Source organism: Macaca mulatta, chromosome 5 (genome assembly GCF_049350105.2).
Source record: "Macaca mulatta isolate MMU2019108-1 chromosome 5, T2T-MMU8v2.0, whole genome shotgun sequence".
NCBI lineage: Eukaryota > Metazoa > Chordata > Mammalia > Primates > Cercopithecidae > Macaca > Macaca mulatta.
The window spans coordinates 49,164,294-49,172,171 of record NC_133410.1 but is presented as its reverse complement, the minus strand read 5'-3'; positions in this window follow the sequence as shown (position 1 = coordinate 49,172,171).

Here is a 7,878-nt window from a genome sequence, read left to right as displayed (position 1 = left end):
CTCCAGAACCTGTTTGCTTGGGTATCACCAGTGGAGGCTGCAGAACAGCAAATATTGCTCCTTGTTCCTTCCTCTGGAAGCTTTGTCCCAGAGGGGCACCTGCCAGATGCCAGCAAGAGCTCTCCTGTGAGAGGTGTCTGTTCACCCCTGCTGGGAGGTGTCCCCCAGTGGGAAAGCATGGAAGTCAGGGATCCACTTGAGGAGGCAGTCTGTCCCTTAGCAGAGCTTGAACACTATCCTGGGAGATCTGCTGCTCTCTTCAAGGTCAGTGGACAGGAATGTTTAAGTCTGCTGAAGCTGTGCCCACAGCCATCCCTTCCTCCAAGTGCTCTGTCTCAGAGAGATGGCAGTTTTGTCTATAAGCCCCTGACTGGAGCTGCTGCCTTTCTTTTAGACACGCCCTGCCCAGAGAGGAGGAATCTAGAGAGGCAGTCTGGTTACAGTGGCTTTGCTGAGCTGCAGTGGGCTCCACCCAGTTCGAAATTCTCGTTGGCATTTTTAACGCTTAAGGGGAAAACCACCTACTCAAGCCTCAGTAATGGCGAACACCTGTCCCCCTACCAAACTTGAGCATCCCAGGTTAACTTCAGGCTGCTGAGCTGGCAACGAGAATTTCAAGCCAGTGGATCTTAGCTTGCTGGGCTCCATGGGGGTAAAACCCGCTGAACAAGACCACTTGGTTTCCTGGCTTCAGCCCCCTTTCCAGGGGAGTGAACGGTTCTGTCTTGTTGACATTTCAGATGCCACTGGGGTACAAAAAAAAAAAAAAAAAACTCTGCAGCTAGCTCAGGGTCTGCCCAAATAGCTGCCCAGTTTTGTGCTTGAAACCCAGGGCCCTGGTGGTCTAGACACCTGAGGGAACCTCCTGGTCTGCGGGTTGCAAAGACCATGGGCAAAGCATAGTATCTGGGTTGCATAGCACAGTTCCTCAGGGCACAGTCCCTCATGGCTTCCCTTGGCTAGTGGAGGGAAGTCCCCAGCCCCTTGTGCTTCCTGGGTGAGGTGGTGCCCCACCCTGCTTCTGCTGGCCCTCCATGGGCTCCACCCATTGTCTAACCAGTCCCAATGAGATGAACAGGGTACCTCAGTTGGAAATGCAGAAATTACCTGCCTTCTACATTGGTCTTGCTGGGAGCTGCAGACTGGAGCTGTTCTTATTCAGCCATCTTGAAACTCCCATTTTTAAAACCATCAGATCTCATGAGACGTATTCACTATCACGAGAACAGCATGGGAAAGACCTGTCCCATGATTATTCAAGTATCTCCTACTTGGTCCCTCCCAGAACATGTAGAAATTCAAAATAAGATTTTGGTGGGAATACAGCCAAATCATATCAGCAATACCATTCTAGTCATAGGAATGGGCAAAGATTTCATGACAAAGATACCAAAAGCAATTGCAACAAAGCAAAAATTGGCAAGTGGGATCTAATTAAACTAAAGAGCTTCTGCACAGCAAAAGAAACTATCAACAGAGTAAACAGACAACCTACAAATGGAAGAAAATTTTGCAATGTATTTATCTGACAAAGGTCTAACACTCAGAATCCACAAAGAACTTTAACAAATTTGTAAGAAAAAAAGAAGCAATCCCATTAAAAAGTGGGCAAAGGACATGAACAGAAAGTTTTCAAAAGATGACATACATGCAGTGGCCAACAAGCATATGAAAAAAAGCTCAACATCATTATTATTACAGAAATAAAAATCAAAACCACAATGAGATACTATCTTACACCAGTCAGAATGGCTATTATTAATAAGTCAAAACATAACAGGTGCTACCAAGGTTGCAGAGAAAAATGAATGCTTTCACTGTTGGTGGGAGTGTAAATTAGTTTAACCATTGTGGAAGACAGTATGGTGATTCCTCAAAGACCTAAAAACAGAACTACCATTTGACCCAGCAATCCCATTGCTGGGTATATACTCAAAGGGATATAAATCATTGTATTATAAAGAAACATGCACATCTGTGTTCATTGCAGCACTATTCACAATAGCAAAGACATGGAATCAACCTAAATGCCCATCAACGACAGATTGGATAAAGAAAATGTGGTACATATAATGTAATGTAATACCATGTAATACTATGCAGCCCTAAAAAAGAACAAGACCATGTCTTCTTCAGGAATATGGGTGGAACTGGAATTAATTATCCTTAGCAAACAGAGGAACAGAAAACCAAATATTGCACATTCTCCCATATAAGTGTGAGCTAAATGATGAGAACACATGGACACATAGAGGGGAAACAACAGACACTGGGGCCTACTGTAGGATGGAGGTTGGGAGGAGGGAGAGGATCATGGAAAATAACTAATAAGTACTAGGCTTAAAAGCTGGGTGATAAAAATAATCTGTACAACAAACCCGCATGACACAAGTTTACCTATGTAACAAACCTGCACTTGTACCCCTGAACTTAAAATAAAAGTTAGAAAAAAAAAGAAAAACAACACTGCTAAAGAGAATTCTTTATATTCTTATATACTTTGTGGGGAGGGGGGGTTGTTTGTTTTTTGTTTCTTTATGTATTTTTAGTTCATAAAATAAAGAAAAAAATACATCCATATATAGGGACTCAGATTGTCATAGTGGAAAGAACAAAACATTAGCATAAGACAGACCTTGTTCAAGCTCTGATTTTGTTGGTTACTACTTAAGTCTTTGGTGATTCTCTTACTTACCTTCTCAGAAACTCAGCTTAGCCACAAATAAAATAATGACAATATATGTTGCTATTGTAAAGCTTAAAAGAAAATGTAGGTAAATCTCTGAGTATAGTGTCTGGTCAATAATAGCCTCTCAATAAGTGCTACTTCATGTAGTATCTAATATTCCCCTCCTCTGACCATGCAGATAAAAAACCCCAAACTCTCCTTTAGTTTGCATTGCCTGCTGTTTGAGGGAAATGGAGGAAGACTGGAATAGGTGATGGGACTGGTTGTCTACTTTGCATTAAGGCAGAATAAACATAATTGGCAACTACACTCTGGGCTGTGGGACCTTAGCATGATTAAAAAAATGAACTTGGCTGGCATTCCTTTCCTCCATTTCTCTCATCTCCAAGAAGGTTTCACAAATGTATTGTACACACTAACCAGTGTGGGGGCAGGAGCCACTTGGTAAACAAGGACTGAATGGCTAAACTATCCAGGCTTCATATTATGTGAGGCTAAGTGTCCACTTAGGATGGGCCATGTAAGTGGATGAGCTGGGAAACCAGCAACAAGCAGATGGATCACACTGACACCACGAGACTCCACACAGCACAGTCACAGACATGACATTGTCACAGCAAACCAGATGCTTGAGGGAATGGTTCACACCAGTAGAACTGGAAGGTTAAATTCATGCATGTAATCCAGTTCTTAAAAAGTTGTACTTGGGACTGTTGTGCTTGTAATCCCAGCACTTTGGGAGGCTAAGGTGGGAGGATTGGTTGAGCCAGGAGTTTGAGATCCACACAGGGAAAATAGGGAGACCTAGTCTCTACAAAATTTTTTTTTTAATTAGCTGGGCTTGGTGGTACATGCCTGTAGTCCCAGCTACAGAAGGTTTAGGTGGGAGAATCACTTGAGCTGGGAAGGTCGATGTTGCAGTGAGCTGTGACCACACAACTGCAGACTGGCCTGGGCAACAGAAAGTGAACCTGAAGAAAGAAAAGAAAACAAAAGAAAAGAAAAGAAAGAAAGAAAAAAAGAAAAAGAAAGAAAGAAGGAAGGAAGGAAGGAAGGAAAGAGAAAGAAAGGAAGAAAGAAAGAAAGAAAGAAAGAAAGAAAGAAAGAAAGAAAGAAAGAAAAAGGAAGGAAGGAAGGAAGGAAGGAAGGAAGGAAGGAAGGAAGGAAGGAAGAAAGGAAGGAAAGAAACTGTCTTGAAAAAAAAAAAGATTGTGCTTGGGAAAATGCTTATGATATACTATTAAGTAAAAGGGGTGAAAAAGCTTAAAATGCAGTGTATGGATACAGTGTGTACATGCATATATATTTTTTAATTGAGTATAACCCATAAATATTTATATTTAGGATATAATATATACACATTTGATATATATTAATATTATATATTATACAATATATTATATTATGCATTATATAGTACATAATGTTTCTATTCATATGATATAATATGTATATATACATTTATGATATAATACCACATGTATTATAAAAGACAAGAAGGAAGTATGCCAGAAGATTAGCAAAGGTAAACTTGGGGTTGTGAGATCTTGGAGTGATATATATTTTTTTAATGCTTTTCTATATTTTCCAAAACTTTCCCAATCATTATGTGTTGTTTTTACACTCAATATTTCATATCTTTCACTTTTCATATCTTGCTGAGACCAGTTCGGTCAGGGAGACCCTAACCCAGTGGCGCTAGAGGAATTAAAGACTCACACACAGAAATATAGAGGTGTGAAGTGGGAAATCGGGGGTCTCATAGTCTTCAGAGCTGAGAGCCCCAAACAGAGATTTACTCACATATTTATTCACAGCAAGCCAGTCATTAGTATTGTTTCTATAGACATTTAACTAAAAGTATCCCTTATGGGAAACGAAGGGATGGGCCTAATTAAAGGAATAGGTTGGGCTAGTTAACTGCAGCAGGAGCATGTCCTTAAGGCACAGATCACTCATGCTATTGTTTGTGGCTTAAGAATGCCTTTAAGTGGTTTTCCGCCCTGGGCGGGCCAGGTGTTCCTTGCCCTCATTCCCGTAAACCCACAACCTTCCAACTTGGGTGTTATGGCCATCATGAACATGTCACAGTGCTGCAGAGATTTTGTTTATGGCCAGTTTTGGGGTCAGTTTATGGTCAGATTTTGGGGGTCTTGTTCCCAACGTGTCCCCCTTCTTTGATTTGCAAATCAATAAATGCAAAGGCAGCTTTTTCATGGTGAGCTACTTCTCACAGGAGTCAGGATCCACATCTGCAGACCATACAAAGACAAACAACACAGATTAAAAGCACAATCATCATTGAAATTACAGAGCTTCCAAGTGTTTTCATTCATTTTAATGGGTTACTAGCTGCTAACTTGTCTGCAGCTCCTTTAAGCACTCCAGTTCCTGGCATTAAGGTCAGGTGTGCCTGGGATGTTTTAAATATTTGTTCTTTTAATTTTGCTATATCCAAAAACAAGTTTGTAGAGTGTCCTTCTAGATGTTTTTCATTCTTTCCCAAATTTTGATCATATTAAGAGCATTTAATAGTTTCCACAAATCCTTATGTTAAGCTCCTAGAGCGGGCCATATCATTTGAGATTGAGGTGCCACTATACTGCCATGGTTCCAGATAATAGGAACTCTTGCCATACTTCTTGCCATTTCTACCATCTGACTGTTCTGTTCAGACCAGCTGAACATAGTGTGGCCATGGCACACAGACTGAAAGGTGCAATTTAAGCTAAACATCCCCTTAGAGGACCAATCAATAGTGATTCCATAGGAATCATTGCATAGCAACTCTGCCTGTTCTGCAATGCAATCTTCCCAAACAAGTATGTTCATTTTTTCTGGCCAGGTTCAATTTTGTTTACAAATAGGTTTTTGAGGGCGGTATGCCTCAATTATAGGAGCATATTTATTATGGTAAATACTGAGATCAGAAAGCATGTGTAACTGTGTCAGAGTGATTATATCCAGGCATTATTACCAGCCAAGATTGATAAATACACCCAATAAGTATAATTGTTCTCCGTGTCAGCCCTTGTTGAAGGAATACTCACAACTGCTATCATAGCTACCATTAAATTACTCGTTGTGACTGGTTGTCTCACTTTCCTCAAGTTTTCTTCCACCATCTGTGACAGCTTCTTGATCTGTCCCCAGGTAGGTGGCTGTATTCAACAGGTGTTGCTCGTGACAGTTGGGGTCCTCCTCACCATCAGCCTCAACATGGCTGCAACAGGGGGGTCCTCGGGATCCTCCCAGAGTCTCTTTCTCGACATCTGGCTCACGATAAGGTTTCAGGTGTCTTGATGGTACCCAAATCGGCTGTTTATTTGGCCTGGAGAAACAGAAGCATAACGTCAACCCCAAGTCATTATTTTACCTATTTCCCAACTTTTTGTTATTGGATCTCTCCACCAAACCGATTGTTCTGCTTCTGTCTTTGTAGCTGGTTTCTGTAGATGCTGTTCAGCTGCTGATAACATCTAGCTTTTGGGCAGGTTCAAAAAATTTAAAGTTAATAATGCTAGATTTAGTTGTATCTGAGGTGTTCCATATTCTCTGTCTCCGCTTTTCTGCTTTTGCAACCGCTGTTTTAGGGAGAGATTCATTCTTTCCACTATGGCTTGTTCTTGAGAATTGTATGGGATACCAGTAATGTGTTTAATATTCCACTTAGAGAAAAATGTAGCTAGAGCTCGGCTAGTATAGCCTGGAGCATTATCTGTTTTAATAGAAGTTGGAATGCCCATCACCGCAAAACACTGCAAAAGGTGATGTTTAATACAGGCAGAAGACTCTCTTGATTGGCATGTAGCCCATACAAAGTGAAAAAAGATGTCCACACATACATGTACGTATGCTAGTCTCCCAAACGAGGGAATATGTGTGACATCCATTTGCCAAAGAGAGTTACGTTCCAATCCTCGAGGATTAACTCCTGTAAAAGATGAGGAATGTACCATTTGGCAAGTTGGGCATCGCTGGATAATAGCTTTAGCTTCTTCCCAGGTAATGCTGTATCTGCGTTTGAGACCAGAGGCATTAACATGGGTTAAATTGTGAAAGTGTCTAGCATTATATATTGCATTAGCAACTAGGCGATCGGCCATTTGATTCCCTTCAGTCAAAGATCCTGGAAGAGGTGTATGAGCCCTAATGTGAGTGATGTAAAAAAGGTGCATTCTACTTCTAACTGCTGTTTGCAATTGGGTAAATAAAGTCATCAGTTGTTCATCTGTATGAAGTCATAACTGAGCATTTTCAATTAACTGTGTGGAATGAACCACGTATGAAGAATCAGAAATCACATTAATAGGCATATTAAAAGCAGTCAATACCTCAATTACAGCTACAAGCTCTGCTTTTTGAGCTGAAGCATAGGGCGTCTGAAAAACTTTACCTTTTGAGCCGAAATAAGAAGCTTTACCATTACTAGACCCATCTGTGAAACAATGAAAACACTTAGCAGGCTGCAGGTTGTTTACTGCAGGAATTGTAAATGCAAACCATTCACAGTCTTGCTCAGCTAAAGGGATAGTAAAGGAACAGTCTTTTAAATCTATGACCCATTAAAGGCCAATTTTTTGAAATTATAGCAGGAGAAGGCAATCCTGGCTGCAATGCTCCCACAGGTTTACAACTGAATTGATGGCTCTTAAGTCAGTTAACATTCTCCATTTACCTGATTTTTTCTTAATTAGGAAAACTGTAGAATTCCAAGGGGGAAATGTTGGAACTATGTGGCCATTTTTTAATTGTTCAGTAACTAATTTCTCTAAAGACTCCAGTTTCTCTTTACTTAGCGGCCATTGTTCTATCCAAATTGGCTTATCGGTAAACCATTTTAAAGGTATAGGTTCTGGAGGTTTAACAATGGCCGCCATCAAAAATTATATCCTAATCTTTGGCAGGAACTTTGTCTTTCCACTTGAAGTAGTTTTTCAAACCGTGCAACTTTTTTTCTAGTCCCATACCAGGGACATACCCCATTTCATGCATTGTATGTTGACTTTGAGGGCTATATAATTGTTCTGGAATTAGAATTGTGCTCCCCATTGTTGTAATAAATCTCTTCCCTATAAATTTATAGGTACAGAAGTTATAATTGGTTGAACAGTCCCAGGTGTTGTCCATCAGGCCCTTCACAATGCAAAATAAAACTACTTTGATATACTTCGGCAGCTTTACCAACT